This window comes from Cynocephalus volans, chromosome X, assembly GCF_027409185.1.
Source record: "Cynocephalus volans isolate mCynVol1 chromosome X, mCynVol1.pri, whole genome shotgun sequence".
NCBI classification, from domain to species: domain Eukaryota; kingdom Metazoa; phylum Chordata; class Mammalia; order Dermoptera; family Cynocephalidae; genus Cynocephalus; species Cynocephalus volans.
In genome coordinates this window covers 166,290,397-166,310,947 of record NC_084478.1, presented here as the reverse complement: position 1 = coordinate 166,310,947, position 20,551 = coordinate 166,290,397, and the positions used below count along the sequence as shown (strand labels likewise).

Here is a 20,551-nt window from a genome sequence, read left to right as displayed (position 1 = left end):
TATGTGACCAGGAAAGAGAAAATTAAAAACCTTTGAAGAATCTTAGATGCAAATAACTATATAGTTTAAAACATGGAAAGCCTGGAAGAAATTATTTTCATAAAATATTAATTACCAAGATTGAACAGAAAAAAAGTGGGACTTTTGAAAAGACAGGCAGTAGCAGGCATTAATGTCATTGGCTGGCCCAGTCCCCATGCACATCTTCCTCCTTCCTTACCTGCCTCTATTGTAGAATCATAAAATACTAAGAGAACTTGATTTCCCAAGTTTCCTTGTGGCTAGGGGTGGCCATGTGACAGTTTTGGCCAATGAGATATAAATGGAAATGTTACTGTTACTTTTTGCATTTTCTTGTACTTGACTATAACACAGTCAAGAGGCCTGGAGCTGTAGCAGCAATCTTGCAGCAAGAGAAAAGCAAGCACGAGATAAAAGCCATTGAACTAAGAAACTGAGAATGGGTGCCATTGTTGAGCAACTGCATCACCCTAGACTGCTTTGGTTTGGGGGAAATACAAAACCAAAATATTTAAAGCCACTGTTAGTTGGCTGATCTACCATTTGAAAAAGGCTTAAGGAATATAAAATGGTACAGCTGCTGTGGAAAATAAGATGGTGTTTCCTCAAAAATAGAATGATCCAGAAATTCTACTTTGGGGTGTCTACCCAAAAGAATTGGAAGCAGGGTCTCAGGGATATTTGTACACCCATGTTCATAGCAGCATTATTCACAATAGCTAAAAGGTAGGAACAAGTCAACTGTCCATCGATGTACGAATGGATTAAAATGTGGTATATACATGTGAGTACAGTGGGCTGGGGGAATGGAGAATGAGTAGTTTAATGGACTTAGAGTTTCAGGTTTACAAAATGAAGATTTCTGAAGATTATTGCATGACATTGTAAATATTTAAACACTACTGAACTATACACTTAATAATAGTAAAGGTAGTAAATTTTGTGTTACGTGTATTTTACCACAAATTTTAAAAAAAGAGACTGGGTTTATAGCTGGCTGACGTCTATGTGATATCATTCTAATGTTATGAAAACCATTCTAGATAATGAAAAATATGGAAGCTTTCTAGTTCATTTTATAAAGATAGTATAAATTTAATATTAAATATTATAATGATAGTAAAACACCATATCTAAAGACTGACTTCCCTTATGAATTTAAATGTATAGTTTATATTTGTGCACCTCAAAAGGGAGAAACATATTCTCACAATAGGAATAAATGTAAATATGAAGGCACAGTAACTCCATAAATATATGCAATTATCATGGGTCAATTAAGAAAAAAAGAGAAAAGAAGAGAAATAGAATTAGAATAGTGGTCACCAGAGGCAGGGTGTGAGAGGGTGAGGGGGCCGGGACAGCTTGTTGGCCCAGTACAAAGCTACAGTTAGAGAGGAGGAATAAGTCCTGGTGCCCTAGGGTGACAGTAGCTAATGATATTGTATAGTATATTTCAAGAGAGCTACAAAAGAGTATCCTGAACCTTATAACCACAAAGGAATGAATGTCTAGGTGAGAGAAAATGCCAATTATTCTGATTAGAACATTGTACAATATATGCATGTATTGAAACAACAAACTGTGTCCCATAAACATTTACAATGAAAAAAAAAATTGTAATTTAAAAAGAAAAGTATGTCTTATTGAAAGACATTAAACAATGGAAAGGAAAGACATGCTCTACACATAGGTTAGAAGACCTTCCATTAATATATAACTTGAATGCAATTTTAATTAAAATACTACCAAGGATTTTTTTTTCTACTTATTTTATTTTTATTTTTATTTTATTTTATTTTATTTTATTTTATTTTGTCGATATACAATGTGCTTGATTATTGTGGCCAATTACTGAAACTTCCTTCCCTCCTCCCTCTCCCCCCTCCCTCCCAACAATGTCCTTTCTGTTTGCTTGTCCTATCAACTTCAAGGAATTGCAGTTGTTATGTTCCACCCACCCCAGTTTTTGTGTGTGTGTCTGTGTGTGTGTGTGAATTTATTTATTTTCAGCTCCCACCAATAAGTGAGAACATATGATATTTCTCTTTCTGTGCCATTCCTCTGGGTATATTCCCAGCAGTGGGATAGCTGGGTCATGTGGTAGATCTATCTACCAATTGTTTGAGGAACCTCCATACCATTTTCCATAGAAGCTGCACCATTTTGCAGTCCCACCAGCAATGTATGAGAGTTCCTTTTTCTCCGCAACCTCGCCAGCATTTATCATTCAGAATCTTTTGGATTTTAGCCATCCTAACAGGGGTGAGATGGTATCTCAGTGTGGTTTTGATTTGTATTTCCCGAATGCTGAGTGATGTTGAGCATTTTTACATATGTCTGTTGGCCATTTGTATATCTTCCTTAGAGAAATGCCTACTTAGTTCTTTTGCCCATTTTTTAATTGGGTTGCTTGTTTTTTTCCGGTAAAGTTGTTTGAGTTCCTTGTATATTCTGGATATTAATCCTTTGTCAGATGGATATTTTGCAAATATTTTCTCCCACTCTGTTGGTTGTCTTTTAACTCTGTTATTTGTTTCTTTTTTCTTTGCAGAAGCTTTTTCATTTGATATAATCCCATTTGTGTATTGTTCCATTGGTAGCCCGTGCTTTTGGGGTCATATTCATGAAGTTTGTGTCCAGTCCTACTTCCTGAAGTGTTTCTCCTATGTTTTCTTTAAGAAGTTTTATTGTTTCAGGGTGTATATGTAATTCCTTAATCCATTTAGAGTTGACTTTAGTTAATGGTGAAAGGAATGGGTCTAGTTTCATTCTCCTCCATATTGATATGCAGTTCTCCCAGCACCATTTGCTGAAGAGTCAGTCTCTTCCCCAGTGCATAGGCTTAGTGCCTTTCTCAAAGATCAGATGGCTGTAGGTGTGTGGGTTGATTTCTAGATTCTCTATTCTATTCCATTGATTAGTGTGTCGGTTTTATGCCAGTACCATGTTGTTTTGGTTATTATAGCTTTGTAGTATCGCTTAAAGCCAGGTAGTGTTATGCCTCCAGGTTTATTTTTTACTCAGTGTTGCTTGGGCTATGCGTGGTATTTTGTTATTCCATATAAATGACTGGATAGTTCTTTGCATTTCTGAGAAAAATGTCATTGGAATTTTGATGGGGTTGCATTGAATTTGTATATCACTTTGGGTAGTATGGACATTTTCACTGTTGATTCTTCCAATCCAAGAGCATGGGATATCTTTCCATCTTCTTGTATCCTCTCTAATTTCTCTCAGCAGTGGTTTGTAGTTCTTGTTATAGAGATTTTTCACCTCCTTGGTTAACTCAATTCCTAAGTTTTTTTTTTTTTTTTTTTTTTGCCGACTATTGTAAATGGGCATGCTTTCTTGATTTCCCTTTCTGCTTGTTCACTATTGGAGAATAGAAATGCTACTGATTTGGGGGTGTTGATTTTGTATCCTGCTACTGTGCTGAAATCGTTCATCAACTCCAAGAGTTTTTTTTAGAGGCTTTAGGCTGTTCAAAATATAGGATCATGTCATCTGCCAACAGGGACTGTTTAACTTCATCTTTTCCAATCTGGATGCCCTTTATTACGTTCTCTTCACTGAATGCTCTGGCTAGTACTTCCAACACTATGTTGAATAGAAGTGGCAAGAATGGCCATCCTTGTCTATTTTCTGTTCTTAAAGGAAAAGCTTTCAGCTTTTCCCCATTGAGGATGATATTGGCAGTGGGTTTTTCATATATGGCTTTAATTCTGTTGAGATACATTCCATCTATACCTAACTTATAGAGGTTCTTTGTCATGAATGAATGTTGAATTTTATCAAATGCTTTTACAGCATCTATAGAGATGACCATGTGGTCCTTCTATTTGATTTTATTAATAGGGTGTATAACATTTATTGATTTGCATATGTTGAACTAACCTTGGATCCCTGGGATTAATCCCACTTGATTGTGGTGAATAATTTTATGTATGTGTTGCTGTATTCTGTTTGCTAGTATTTTTGTGAGGACTTTTGCATCTATATTCATCAAGGATATCAGTCTGTAGTTCTCTTTTTTGGTTGTATCTTTGCCTGGTTTTGGTGTCAGGATGACGTTTGCTACATAGAATGAGTTTGGGAAATTTGCTTCTGTTTCAATATTTTGGAATAGTTTGTAAAGAATCGGTGTCAATTCCTCTTTGAATGTTTGGTAAAATTCTGCTGTGAATCCATCTGGTCCAGGGCTTTTCTTTGTTGGGAGCCTTCTGATAACAGCTTCAATCTCCTTTATTATTGGTCTGTTCAGATTTTCTAGGTCTTCATAGCTCATTTTTGGGAGCTTGTGTGTGTCCAGAAATTTATCCATTTCCTCCAGATTTTCAAATTTGTTGGCGTATAGTTGTTTATAGTCGTATCGAATGATGACTTGTATTTCAGATGAATCAGTTGTAATATCACCTTTTTCATTTCTAATTTTTGTTATTTGAATCTTCTCTCTTCTGTTTTTTGTTAGCCATGCTAATGGTTTGTCAATTTTATTTATCTTTTCAAGAAACCAACTTATTGTTTCATTGATATTTTGTATTGTTTTTTGGGTTTCAATTTCATTAAGTTCTGCTGTGATCTTAATGATTTCTTTCTGTCTGCTAACTTTAGGTTTGGATTGTTCTTTCTTTTCTAGTTCTTTAAGGTGAAGTGTTAGGTTGTTGACTTGCCATAATTCCATTCTTTTGAGGTGAGCATTTAATGCAATAAATTTCCCCCTTAGTACTGCTTTTGCAGTATCCACAGGTTTTGGTATGATGTATCATTATTTTCATTATTTTCAATATTTTTTTTTTTATTTCCTGCTTGATTTCTTCTTGGATCCATATGTCATTAAGCAGAATGCTGTTTAATTTCCATGTGTTTATATAGTTGTCAGAATATCATTTGTTATTGATTTCTAATTTTAATCCATTGTGGTGTGAGAAAATACATTGGATAATTCCAATTTTTTGAATTTGTTGAGACTTGATTTGTGACCTAATATGTGTTCTATCCTGGAGAATGATCCATGTGCTGATGAGAAGAATGAATATTCTGAGTTTGTTGGATGGAATGTTCTGTAGATATCTGCCAAGTCCAATTGGTCTAGAGTATTGTTTAGATCTTGAGTTTCTCTGCTGATTCTTTGCCTAGATCATCTGTCCAATATTGACAGTGGGGTATTCAGGTCCCCTGCTATTATGGTCTTAGTGTCTATTTCCTTCTTTAGGTCTAGTAGAGTTTGTTTTATAAATCTGGCTGCTCCAATATTGGGTGAGCATATATTTATAATTGTTATGTCTTCTTGATGGATCAGTCCTTTAACATTACGTAGTATCCCTCATTGTCTCTTTTTATGGTTTTTAGTTTAAAGTCTATTTAATCAGTTAGAAGTTCGTTTTTCTTTTCTGTTTGCATGGTAAATCTTTTTCCATCCTTTCACTCCTAGTCTATGTGAGTCTTTATGGGTGAGATTGGTGTCTTAAAGGCAGCATATAGTTGGGTCCTCCTTTTTAATCCAGTCAGCCACTCTGTGTCTTTTGATTGGGGAATTTAAGCCTTTTACATTAAGAGTTGTTATTGAAAAGTGTTGATTTATTCCTAGCATTTTATTGATTATTGTGTGGTTGTCTTAAGTGTCTTTTGTTCCTTGCTTTCTGATTTACTGTTTGTTTTTTGTATTTGTTGGTTCCTTGGGTTGTAGATAGCCTTTTTGTTTGTTTGTTTTCTTTTCATGAATGCCATTTTTAATAAAATAGTTGGTTTTGATTTTTCTTGGGTTTTTATTGCAGTGGTAGTTATTTTTCAGGAACCAAACCCGGTACACCCTTGAGAATTTCTTGTATGGGTGGTTGTGTGGTAGTGAACTCCCGCAGTTTTTGTTTGTCTGAGAAATATACTATTTGCCATTCATTTCAGAAGGATTGTCTTCCTGGGTAGAGTATTCTTGGCTGGCAATCTTTGGCTTTAGTATTTTGAATATATCATCCCATTCCTTTTTTGCTTTTAGGGTTTGTGATGAAAAGTCTGATGCTAGTCTGATTTGGGCTCCCTTATAGGTGATTTGATGCTTCTCTCTTGCAGCTTTTAAGATTCTCTCTTTGTCTTTTAGTTTTGCCAATTTGACTATAACATGTCTTGGAGAAGACCTTTTTGGGGTGAATACATTTGCAGATCTTTGAGCGTCCTGGATCTGAAGGTCTGTGATTTTTCCTATTCCTTGGGAAGTTTTCTGCCACTATTTTGTTGAATATGTTTTCAATGCAATCTCCTTTTTCCTCCCCTTCTGGAATACCCATGACTCTGATATTTGAGCGCATAAGGTTGTCTGATATCACTCTCAGATTTTCTTCATTGCCATTGATTCTTTTTTATTTATTTATTTTTTTGTCTGCCTGTATTATTTCAAACAGCCCATCTTCAAGTTCAGAGGTTCTCTCTTCAACTTCCGCAAGCCTGCTGGTTAAACTGTCCATTGTGTTTTTTATTTTGCTGAATAAATTCTTCAGTTCAGCAAGTTCTTTTACAGTTTTTTTCAGGGCATTGATTTCCTTGTACATTTCTTCTTTCAGGTCCTGTATACTTTTCTTTGTTTCATCATGTTGTCTAGCTGAGTTTTCTTGTATCTCAATCAGTTTCCTAGTAATTATCTCTCAAAATTCCTTGTCAAACATTTCAAGGGCTTCTTGTTCTATAGGATCTAGAGCTTGAGAGTTATTACCCTTTGGTGGTGTACTTTCTTGATTTTTCATATTTGTGGTATCTTTTCTTTGATGTTTAATCTTTGTGGCCAGGGGTTTCACAGTCCACAGGTTTGACACTATTGTCTGACTAAGATGTAGCTGGGGTTGCCAATTTGGTATGGCTACCTCAGTGACTGCTCAGTTGGCCACTAGTTTCTTGCATGTGTTGTTGCCTCGGGTCTTGAGCCTCCCCAGGGAGCCACCTCCCTGGTCAGCTTGGACTCGGCCAGGCTGCTGGGTCACGGGGTGTTATCTCAGGGTGTCTGGTCTCTGCTGAGCTTTCACCTCCCCTGCTGGACATTTCCCTGTTCTGCATGCACTGGGCCGGGCTACTGGGTTGCGTGGACACACTGCAGAATGTGTGGTCTCTGAGGAGCTTCCCCTTCCCCTGCTGGATGTCTCCCTGCTCCATGCGTGCTGGGCAGGGCTTGGGATCGAGCTGGGTGGCAGATGTGAAGCCTATCTGCTGGTGTATCATGTGGCGGCAGCCCCCCCACAGGGTGTGTGGTCTCTACAGAGCTTCCATCCCCTGCTGGACGTCTCTCTGCTCTGTATGCACTCGCTGGCCTGCTAGATCATGTGGCAGCGGTGTGGTCTCTATGGAGATTCTGCCTCCCCTATTGGACGTCACCCTGCTCTGTGTGAACTGGGCTGCGCTGGGAAAGGAGCTGGGTGCCAGCAGTGAAGCCTACCTTCTGTATCAAGCAGTGGCAGCCCCACAGGGTGTGTTCTTTCTGAAGAGCCTCTGCCTCCCCTGCTGGATGTCTTCCCGCTCCATGCACAATGGGCCAGGTGGGGAATGGAGCCTGGTGGCGGCAGTGAAGCCTATCTGCTGGATCGCATGATGACGGCCCCACAGGCCATGTGGTCTCCATGGAGCTTCTGCCTCCCCTGCTGGATGTCTCCCGGTTCTGTGTGCACTTGATGTTATGTTTTTATAGTTGTAAATCGGTTGATTTGTGGGAGTGACGCTAGGGACCGTCTTATCCGCCATCTTGACCAGAAGTACTCTGCGCAGCTCAAAGCCTCACGTTTTTAAAAAGAGGATATCAAACATCCCTGCTGGTCATATGCTGGCACCACTGGGTGCGCGGTCTCCAAAGATCTTGGGATTCTCCAGCTGGGCACCTCTCTGATCGGCACACACTCTAAAAATGTCCTTGTTGGCAGATGACATAATTGTTTACTCCGAAAATTTGGAGACCGACATGAAGAAGGGCTGTGTCCCAACTTGAAGCTGACAATGAGAAAACTAGTTTTGGAGGCTGGGAAGTCCAAAGTCTAAGGAACACATTTGGTGATGGCCTTGATGGTGGCAACAGTGACCCAGAGTTCTGACATGACAGAAAATAGCAGTGGACAGAGCATTTTAATTGATAAAATGATCTTCTAGTTCTCACAACTGAATTTCCTTCAGACTAGTCAAAAAATATATAATGAAAGAGTGTGAGGTAGCACTTACCTGCTGGCACACAGAATACTCTGAGAAACCATCAGAAACTAGTTGATGTAGTATTGGCATAGAAATGGATAGATAGCAAAGCTAGGAATTCCAAAAGTAGAGCCCAGTATATTTGACAACTCTGTATATAACAAACATGACATTTCAGTTTAGAGGAAAAGGATAGGTTATTTAATACATGGTATTAGCGCATCTAAAGAAAGTAATTTTGTGCCCCATCTTATGACATATATAAATTCTACATGGATTAAAAGATGAAAGTAAAATAATTTTTAAATGAGGATAAAAGCCATTGTGTACATTTTTTTAAAAGTTTTCAATGAAGAGCATAGGCTGTATCCTATAGAAGAACTCTGCAAATTGACATGAAGAAGACATTATGACAGAAACACCTGGGCGAGGGATAGAATTAGATAATTCAATAAATGAAGAAATCCAGGTGGTCAGTAAACATAAAGAAGTTATTTATATAGAATATAGTACTCAGAGGAATAGAAATTAAGATTACATTATGCCTATTGATAAGATATGGAAAATAAATATATATGTAAAATGCTTATTGCAGGTGGAGATGTAAGGAAAAGAGTACTCACATTAGTTATAGAAATGTGAATTATTACACCTTTTGTGAAAGTAATCCAGTATCAACTATTAAAATAAAAACGTGAATACTTTTGACCCATCAATCTCACCCAGGGAATTTATTTCATGGAAATAAAAACACCAGTACTTGAGGGCATACGTGCAGGTATGCTGTAGTGTTGTTCGTGGTGGCAAAAACCTGGAAACAAAGTAAATGCTCATCATTAAGAGAGTAGTTGAATAATTTTAGTACAGTCCCTCTCTGTAATAATATGCACCCATTGAAAGAATAAATTTAGAGCTTCATCGGTTGTCTTTTGTGAGTAGTTGAATGAGAAAAGTAAAAGGCAAAAACGCACTATCCATATGATTCTAAATTTGCAAAACAAGCCTGAAAAACCAACACAGATAGGTGAATATATATATATACCTTGTGTACTTGTATGTGATAAGGACTTGGAGTAAAAATACAGAACATGTACGAGGGAGTTAATTTGTTTGAGTAATAAGGTGACGGAAGGGAGAAGGGAATGGGGGAAGCAAGCAGAAAGACAAGGATGCCTGGAAAGTAAGGCAGTGAATCATGCCATCCTGATGATGCCGTTTCTCTGTGTTGAGGGGAACACGTCCACTCCCCGTTCTTCATTTTTCATACCTAGTCTTTTCCTGTAGGAGAGTATATTAGTTCTTTGAGGAGTTTATATGTCATCTAGGTTATTCCAGATGGCTAATGTACTTAAACGCCTGGTCTCTTATAAGAAGGAGGGGAGGTAGGGTGTTGTTGCATGTACAAATCACTGAATTATTACACGTGAAAGCACTTGGAAAAGAGAAAGTGTTGCTGGATTCTGTTTGCTAGTATTTTAGTAAGGATTTTTGCATCTATATTCATCAAGGATATCGGCCTGTAGTTTTCTTTTTTGGTTATATCCTTACCTGGTTTTGGTATCGGAATGATGTTTGCTTCATAGAATGAGTTTGGGAGATTTGCGTCTGTTTCAATCTTTTGGAATAGTTTGTAAATAATCGGTGTCAATTCCTCTTTGAATGTTTGATAAAATTCTGCTGTGAATCCATCTGGTCCAGGACTTCTCTCTTTTTGGGAGCCTTCTGATAACAGCTTCAATCTCCTTTATTGTTATTGGTCTGTTCAAATTTTCTGCGTCTTCATGGTTCTCTTTTGGGAGATTCTGTGTGTCCAGAAATTTATCCATTTCCTCCAGATTTTCAAATTTGTTGGCGAATATTTGTTTATAGTAGTCTCGAATGATTCTTTGTATTCAGATGGTTCAGTTGTAATATCGCCTTTTTCATTTCTAATTTTTGTTATTTGAATCTTCTCTCTTCTTTTTTTTGTTAGCCACGCTAATGGTTTGTCAATTTTATTTATCTTTTTAAAAAACCCACTTTTTGATTCACTGATCTTTTGTATTGTATGGGGGGTTTCAATTTCATTAAAATCTTCTCTGATCTTAATGATTTCTTTCCGTCAGCTAACTTTAGGTTTGGATTGTTCTTTCTTTTCTAGTTCTTTAAGGTGAAGTGTTACGTTGTTCACTTGCCATCTTTCCATTCTTCTGAGGTGAGCATTTAATGCAATAAATATCCCCCTTAATACTGCTTTTGCAGTATCCACAGGTTTTGGTATGATGTATCATTATTTTCATTAGTTTCAATAATTTTTTTGATTCCCTGCTTGATTTCTTCTTTGACCCATATGTCGTTAAGTAGAATGCTGTTTAATATCCATGTGTTTGTATAGTTTCCAGAATTTCGTTTGTTATTGATTTCTAGTTTTAATCCATTGTGGTCTGAGAAAATACATTGGATAATTCCATTTTTTTTTAATTTGTTGAGACTTGATTTGTGACCTAATATGTGATCTATCCTGGAGAATGATCCATTTGCTGATGAGAAGAATGAATGGTCTGAGGTTGTTGGATGGAATGTTCTGTAGATACCTGCCAAGTCCAATTGGTCTAGAGTATTGTTTAGATCTTGTAGTTCTCTGCTGATTCTTTGCCTAGATAATCTGTCCAATATTGACAGTGGGGTGTTCAAGTCCCATGCTATTATGGTATTAGTGTCTATTTCCTTCTTTAGGTCTAGTAGAGTTTGTTTTATAAATCTGGCTGCTCCAACATTGGGTGCATACATATTTATGATTGTTATGTCTTCTTGATGCATCAGTCCTTTTATCTTTACATAGTGTCCCTCATTGTCTCTTTTTATGGTTTTTAGTTTAAAGTCTATTTTGTCAGATATAAGAATAGCTACTCCAGCTCGTTTTTCTTTTCTGTTTGCATGGTAAATCTTTTTCCATACTTTCTCTCTGAGTCTATGTGAGTCTTTATTGGTGAAGTGGCTCTGTTATAGGCAGCATGTGGGATTTATCCTAGGGATGCAAGTGTGGTTCAACATATGCAAATCAATAAATGAGATACACCATATTAATAAAGTCAAACACAAGGACCATACGATCATCTATATAGTTGCTGAAAAAGCATTTGATAACATTCAGCATTCATTCATGACAAAGACCCTATATAAGTTAGGTATAGATGGAAAGTATCTCAACATAATTAAAGCCATATATGACAGACTTACTGCCAATGTCATCCTGAATGGGGAAAAGCTGAAAACTTTTCCTTTAAGAACAGGAAGTAGACATGGATGCCCACTCTCACCACTCCTATTCAACATAGTGTAGGAAGTACTAGCCAGAGCAATCAGAGAAAGGAAGGAAATAAAGGGCATCCATATTGGAAAAGAAGAAGTCAAACTGTCCCTGTTTGCAGATGACATGATCCTATATATCGAACAGCCTAAAGCTTCTACAAAAAAAACTCTGGGAGTTGATAAATGATTACAGCACAGTAGCGGGATACAAAATCAACACCGCCAAATCAGTAGCATTTGGTTTCTCCAATAGTGAACATGCAGGAAGAGAAATCAAGAAAGACTGCACATTTACAATATCCAGCAAAAAATAAAATACTTAGGAATTGAGTTAACCAAGGAGGTGAAAAATCTCTACAATGAGAACTACAAACCAGTACTGAGAGAAATTAGAGAGGATACAAGAGGATGGAAAGATATCCCATGCTCTTGGATTGGAAGAATCAACATAGGGAAAATGTCCATACTATCCAAAGTGATATAATAATTCAATAAAATCCCCATCAAAATTCCAATGACATTTTTCTCAGAAATGGAAAGAACTATCCAGACATTTATATGGAATAATAAAACACCATGCATAGCCAAAGCAATGCTGAATAAAAACAATAAAGCTGGAGGCATAACACTACCTGACTTTAAGCCATACTACAAAGCTATAATAACCAAAATAGTATGGTACTGGCATAAAAACAGACATACTGATCAATGGAATAGAAGAGAGAATCGAGAAATCAAGCCACACACTTACTGCCATCTGATCTTTGACAAAGGCACCAAGCCTATTCACTGGGGAAGGGGCTGCCTCTTCAGCAAATGGTGCTGGGATAACTGGATATCCATATGCAGGAGAATGAAACTAGACCCATACCTCTCACCATATACTAAAATCAACTCAAAATGGATTAAGGATTTAAGTATACGTCCTGAAGAAATAAAACTTCTTAAAGAAAACATAGGAGAAACACTTCAGGAAATAGGACTGGACACAGACTTCATGAATGTGACCCCAAAAGCACGGGCAACCAAAGGAAAAATAAACAAATGGGATTATATCAAATGAAAAAGCTTCTGCACAGAAAAAAGAAACAATTAACAGTGTTAAAAGACAACCAACAGAGTGGGAGAAAATATTTGCAAAATATACATCTGACAAAGGATTAATATCCAGAATATACAAGGAACTAGAACAACTTTACAAGAAAAAAACAAGCAACTCAATTAAAGAATGGGCAAAAGAGCTAAGTAGGCATTTCTCTCAGGAAGATATGCAAATGGCCAACAGACATATGAAAAAATGCTCAACATCACTCAGCCTCCCAGAAATGCAAATCAAAACTATACTGAGATACCATCTCACCCCTGTTAGGATGGCTAAAATCCAAAAGACTTTGAACGATAAATGCTGGTGAGGTTGCGGAGAAAAAGGAACTTGCGTACATTGTTGGTGGGACTGCAAAATGGTGCTGCCTCTATGGAAAATGGAATGGAGGTTCCTCAAACAATTGCAGATAGATCTAACATATGACCCAGGTATCCTACTGCTGGGAATATACCCAGAGGAATGGAAATCATCAAGTCGAAGGTATACCTGTTCCCCAATGTTCATCGCAGCACTCTTTACAGTAGCCAAGAGTTGGAACCAGCCCAAATGTCCATCATTGGATGAGTGGATACGGAAAATGTGGTACATCTACACAATGGAATACTACTCAGCTATAAATACTAATGAAATACTGACATTTGCAACAACACAGATGGACCTTGAGAGTATTATATTAAGTGAAACGAGTCAGGCACAGAAAGAGAAATACCACATGTTCTCACTTATTGGTGGGAGCTAAAAATAAATAAATAAATTCACACACACACACACACACACACACAGAAAAAAAAAACCGTGGGGGTTGTGTGTGTGAAGATATAACAACTACAATTCCTTGAAGTTGATACGACACCCAAACAGAAGGGACATTGTTGGGTGGGAGGGAGGAGAGGGAGGAGGGAGGGAGGCTTTGGTGATGGGCCTCAATAATCAACCACATTGTATATCAACAAAATAAAAATTAAAAATAAATAAATAAATAAATAAAATGAAAATTCTCACAATAAAAAAAATTAAAATTAAAATTAAAATTTTAAAAAAGAGAAAGTGCTTTTCTACTGTAAAATGTTCTTATATTTCTCTTCTTTTTTTAGGATTTAATGAAGACACTCCACAAGGAAACAGATTTGAAACAAATACAGACTCTAGTACAAGGAACTCATGCACGACTCAAATATTCACGGAGTGAACTAGAGATGATTAAAAAGAAGCACCTTGCTACTTTTTACCAGTTACTACAGACGTACACAAAATGTGATAAATTTGAATGAAAGCAGAGTTTCAGGAATTCTATAGATAGCATCATGTACTTTTTAGATACTTTACCTTATGACTGAGGTTATATTATTGTCCTTTAATTATTTTTATGGTACTTTTTATCCATCTATACTTGAATTCCTCTTAACTCATGGATACCTCTTTTATTCTAAAAGACACCTATCATGCATGTTAAAAGATGTTTTCTTCTTTGTTATTAGGAACAGTCTCAGCTACAAAGTGAACTACTAAATATTGAGTCTGAATGTATTTTTCAGGTTAAATATCCCTAATTTCTTTTATCATTTCACATTACCATGCATTTAAGGCCAGTTTTGCTCATCATCCTTGGGAAAATGCTTCCTTCCTACCCCATCCCCACATGCACACTTTTGTCAAAGCCCAGAAGGGAGCATAATGTCAAAATATTTTCTCAGCAGTACAGAGTATCATGGGACTCTGTGCATATAATTATAACTTTCCATGATTTGCATTATCAAATTGTGCTAATTGGATCAATCTACTGCATCAATCTTATTACATTTATATTTAATGCACATTCAACTAAAATCTGAAAGTTCTTAACATGTCCTTCTGTTAAGACAGGTCTCTCTCATCCTATAATTGTACATAAACTCAGGAGTTTAAAAATATTTGAGTTGAATTTCACTTTGGTGGATTTAGCTCACTCTAGTTTTCCCACATTTTTTTGATTCTTAATTTTCTGCTCTATTCCTCTCTTTTTTATACTGCCTAAGATGCTGCAGTATCACTCATTGATAAAGAATGTTTTCTCTGTTTACATCGAATGTTATATTTTGGTGTGACTAAAGTGAATCACTAAATTATTCCAATTTTATATTAAACACTTCATAAAACCAAACTCTTCGTAAGGTCAGTTTGCAAGTTTTCTTTATGGGTTTTCTGCATAAGAAATTTGAAAATTGATGGACATAGTTTATGGGCATAAAGGAAGAGAAAGCACTGGTTCCTCAGAATACAGTAATGTTTGGTAGAATTAGTTTTTGACCTAATCCGCAAAAAAATGAGGGAAAAATTTATATTGAAGCATTTGTCTACATGTTTCCTAAAATTATTAAACCAGCTGTTTTAAAATAATTTAAGAGGTAGAAGATGATATTTTTCAACACTTCTGTGAAGAAATTGGTGTGGAAAATACTCATGAATTTGAGAATGAACATGATAAACAGCATCAAGAAATGGATCCAAGAAGGTATTTTTATTAAAAGTTGTTTGCAAGCAGCTTACATGTATATAAATGTTATAACTATTATTTCATAATTAAGAGGAATTATGCCTGAGGTAATTTTTATTTCAGTTCCTCCAGAAATAGCAAATCAAAATTCATATTCTTCTACAGAGATCTAAATCTTTCATTCCATAATTTCTAAAAGAAAGCAGAGATATACAATATCAGAGAATGGGGGCATAATTACACTTGCACTGGTAATTAGAAGAATAATGTGACACTAATTTGCTTGGTTGTCTGTAAATATCCATATCTGCCGATAAAATTGATAATTTGCAATAAATAATGTATTACCAAAAATTACCCTAAACAAGATACAAAAAATCGAAGGATGCCAGCTACCATAGGACAGGTAAGTAAAAATTCTTTCTTCCCACCCCATCCCCACATGCACCAAGCACATATGGTTTCACAGGTGAATCATCCCAGCAAAATTTAAAGGCACAGGCAACTTCAGTGTTGAACGTTTAAACACATGACCAGTATTTGAACTTTTTCAGCATCTAGAAGAGGAAGAAATGCATTTTTTTATGGAATAAATCTAATATTCATGCGAAAATTTAAAAAGTTACACATAAATAAGGAACTAAAAATCAATCCTACCTGTAAATAACCAAATAATACAAGGTTAAACAGAAACCAGGAGTACAACAAAATGAATATACCATTACCTAGCGGATATCCGAAATATAAGGATGGTTCAGTATCAGGAAATCTATTGTGGTAATTCACCATGTTGATGGTCAAAGGAGAAAAATCACATGATCAACTCTAAGGATGATGAAAAAGGTACTTGACAAAATTCAACATCCATTCCTGATTGAAAGATCTTTTAGTGTGAACAGTTAGATTCCTGTGATAAGACAAAATACATCTCATTCGAAATCAGCATTGTGGTTTCGTGAAATAGCACTAGAAGTGTAAAAAGTCAGAAACAAAGGATACTATTTAGTACCACCACTGTCATCTAACATTCTTATGGAGATACTAGTCAATAGAGCTACACAAGAAAAATAAATAAGGTATAAAAATTAGGAAAGGAGGAGGTAAACTCATAACTCTTTGCAGGTTATATCATTTATATCTGGAAAACCCTAGAAAAGAAATGAAAAACTATTAGAAACAAAAGAATTCAGTCTTGTGTGTGGATATAAATATTAAAATGAAACTTTTTAAAAATTAAAAATACATAAAAATGAATTCAAAAATTGATAGCCATTTTATATACACACTACCTGTAACACAGTATATTGGGAGAAACAATCCCAATCATATCAGGGAAAAAAGGTAAAGTACCTTTTAACTTCGAAAAAAACCAAATTTGAAAACAATATGTAAAAAGGCCTTAAGAGGCAGTCCCTTCCCCAGTGAATAGGCTTGGTGCCTTTGTCAAAGATCAGCTGACAGTAAGTGTGTGGGTTGATTTCTCGATTCTCTATTCTATTCCATTGGTCAGTGTGTCTGTTTTTATGCCAGTACCATACTGTTTTGGTTATTATAGCTTTGTAGTATAGCTTAAAGTCAGGTAGTGTTATGCCTCCAGCTTTATTTTTTTTGCTCAGCATTGCTTTGTCTATGCGTGGTCTTTTATTGTTCCATATAAATGTCTGGATAGTTTTTTTCATTTCTGAGAAAAATGTCTTTGGAATTTTGATGGGGATTGCATTGAATTTGTATATCACTTTGGGTAGTATGGACATTTTCACTATGTTGATTCTTCCAATCCAAGAGCATGGGATATCTTTCCATCTTCTTGTATCCTCTCTAATTTCTCTCAGCAGTGGTATGTAGTTCTCATTATAGAGATTTTTCACCTCCTTGGTTAACTCAATTCCTATGTATTTTATTTTTTTGGTGGCTATTGTAAATGGGCAGGCTTTCTTGATTTCTCGTTCTGCATGTCCACTTGCCTCTTCAGCAAATGGTGCTGGGATAACTGGATATCCATATGCAGGAGAATGAAACTAGATCCATACCTCTCGCCGTATACTAAAATCAACTCAAAATGGATTAAGGATTTAAATATACATCCTGAAACAATAAAACTTCTTAAAGAAAACATAGGAGAAACACTTCAGGAAATAGGACTGGGCACAGACTTCATGAATACGACCCCAAAAGCACGGGCAACCAAAGGAAAAATAAACAAATGGGATTATATCAAACTAAAAAGCTTCTGCACAGCAAAAGAAACAATTAACAGAGTTAAAAGACAACCAACAGAATGGGAGAAAATATTTGCAAAATATATATCTGACAAAGGATTAATATCCAGAATATATAAGGAACTCAAACAACTGTACAAGAAGAAAACAAGCAACCCAATTAAAAAATGGGCAAAAGAGCTAAATAGGCATTTCTCTAAGGAAGATATCCAAATGGCTAACAGACATATGAAAAAATGCTCAACATCACTCTGCATCCGGGAAATGCAAATCAAAACCACATTGAGATACCATCTAACTCCAGTTAGGATGGCTAAAATCCAAAAGACTGTGAACGATAAATGCTGGCGAGGCTGCGGAGAAAAAGGAACTCTCATACATTGTTGGTGGGACTGCAAAATGGTGCAGCCTCTATGGAAAATGGTATGGAGGTTCCTCAAACAATTGCAGATAGATCTACCATATGACCCAGCTATCCCACTGTTGGGAATATACACAGAGGAATGGAAATCATCAAGTCGAAAGTATACCTGTTTCCCAATGTTTATCGCAGCACTCTTTACAATAGCCAAGAGTTGGAACCTGCCCAAATGCCCATCATCAGATGAGTGGATACGGAAAATGTGATACATCTACACAATGGAATACTACTCAGCTATAAAAACGAATGAAATACTGCCATTTGCAACAACATGGATGGACCTTGAGAGAATTATATTAAGTGAAACAAGTCAGGCACAGAAAGAGAAATACCACATGTTCTCACTTATTGGTGGGAGCTAAAAATTAATGTATAAATTCACACACACACACACACACACACACACACACACACACACACACACACACACACACAAACCGGGGGGGGGGGGAAGAAGATATAACAACCACAATTATTTGAAGTTGATACAACAAGCAAACAGAAAGGACATTGTTGGGGGGGAGGGGGAGAGGGAGAAGGGAGGGAGGTTTTGGTGATGGGGAGCAATAATCAGCCACAATGTATATCGACAAAATAAAATTTAAAAAAATAATAATAAAATAAATAAATAAAAATAAAATAAATAAATAAATAAAAATAAAATAAAAAGGCCTTAAACAAGAATGCAGGATATGAACAGAAACATGAACAAAAAGGAAAGGGATACTAGTTCTTTTATAGTTAAAGTGAATATTATAAAGAAGTTGGTTCTCCCTAAATTAATATATAACTTAAATATGACATTAATAAATGGTTGGACAAGTTTGTTTGTTTGTTTGTTTGTTTGTTTTATCTTGATAACTGGTTCTAAAATTCACATGTAAAACTGGCCAAGAAAAGTCTGAAAACGGTAATTAGAAAGGTTTAGAACTCCCAGGTTTTAAAAAATAACGTAAACCTTGAGTTACTGGCTCATAAATAGAGTCCAGAAATATACTCAGATCTATGAGGAGAAATTAGATATTTTACATGAGTGGAGAAAAGGTACACTCTTCAATTAATCATGTTGTGATACATGTGGCAGGAACGTGGGAAAAACCTGCTTGGATCCGTTTCTCAGTCTTTAGGACCACACCAGTTCCAGCTGAATCAAGGTTTTAATATAAAAAAAAAAAAAAATGAAGACATAAAAATAGTAGAATAAGTCATGGGAGAATTTAAAACAATGCCTTATTGGGGAAGGCCTTTGAGTATGACAAATCCCAGAAGCCATAAAAGAAAAAATGACAAAATGAAAATGCAAAGAAATTTTTTTTAAAAAACTGTGTGGCAGAAGCACCATGAAGAAAATGAGCAGATAAATGATACTCTGGTCGAAATAAACATGCCATCTTCTGAGAATTAGTAAGAGTAGCTGCTTCTTAGGAGGCTGAAAGCATAGAAAAGAGACATTTACCTTTTCGTATATCCTTATACATTTTGAATTTTGTACAATATGTATATATTATCTATTCAACTATAATATTTAAATCTAAATGTAGCATGTTGTTGGGCATCTCCGACAGGCGCACAGGACCCCAACAGGTTTTTCCTTTCCCTAGAGGGTTGGGGCCAAAAGGATTGCCCTTTTCTGCCCCACAGGACATGGGGCGAAAAGAGATTCCAGAAGATGGGTGAGCACGCCACTGATCTCCCAGATAGGGAACAAACACGCACGCAGCAGGGGTTCTGTCAGGCAGTTCCGTTTATTGTAACACAAAAGATCATATTTCTATGCCTAGCAGGCAGGGATTTCCAAGCTTAGGCCAATCCTTGAAAAGGTCAAATGTGCACGTGCCTTGTCTATGCTTAGCCCTCCCCCTTACCTTCCCTTGGGTGCCACCTTTTATCTGTTTAGGCCATCTGTTGTTTTTGCTTAGAAAAAGGGTGCAGTCCTGTAGCATGTGCCTCTTGGAGAAAATAGAGAAAATTTCCATTGTCCAGAAATGTAAACTCTTGGGATTTTGTCCCATTTCCTTGTATTTTTTCTCTGGGGAGCTGCTTTTGGCTGAGACTGGGAAGTGAGAAACACAATTTAAGAAATTGTTTAAGTTGAGAAATTCCGGATACTTAAATAGTCACTGGGGGGCAGTCCCATTCAGCGAGGTCGTGGGGAAGTTTCCTGGCCAGATACTCAGGGGTTCCTCTGGCAAGCAGTTCATGCTGAGGAGGCCGACATTGGAAGACTATGCACTATTGATGAAAAGAGGGTCTGCCATAACATAGCCAAAGGTAATGCGGTAGGGATTAGGTCGTATTGGTTCAAGGAAGAGCAAAGTCAGATGCAGTATGACCGTCCTGATTACTCTAAGCACATCACGGAACATTTGAATTTTTTATTGTTCCCAACTTTCTTAAAAATAAACCAATGGACATGGCTTTTACATATCTTGTGATGAGGATGAATAAAAACGATATTAATTCTGATTTGGGAGTCTCAATTCCCTAATCTGTAAAATGAAGAGAATGTCAACTTGCTATTAGAGTGATGTGGACTCACTAGGCACCTAATGAGTACTTAGATTTGTTCCCCATTACTCTTAAGTTTGCAAATTCAGAAATCAAGAGAATGTTGAACTTTCAGGGGGACAATTTTGTAGTAGGCATTTTAATAATCATATTTAGTTTAATAAGGCCTGTTACTAGAGATGTATTTTAGCAACACTAGATATTATTACTATACTTTTCCCTTTAGAAAAAAAAAAGTCTAGTATTAACAGCTAACATTAAATACGATCCATGAAACGAATATTCTTTGTAAATGAGTTAACTACCTAGTTCCTTTTTTCAATCGTATACTAATCGCCTATTGCCACTGGTTT

At 36.4% G+C, this 20,551-nt stretch overlaps 1 pseudogene; it reads left to right on the top strand.

Annotated features, from left to right (window-relative positions):
• Positions 1–20,551, top strand: part of LOC134368513 (tRNA (adenine(58)-N(1))-methyltransferase, mitochondrial-like) — a 48,831-nt pseudogene that overhangs the window by 13,173 nt on the left and 15,107 nt on the right.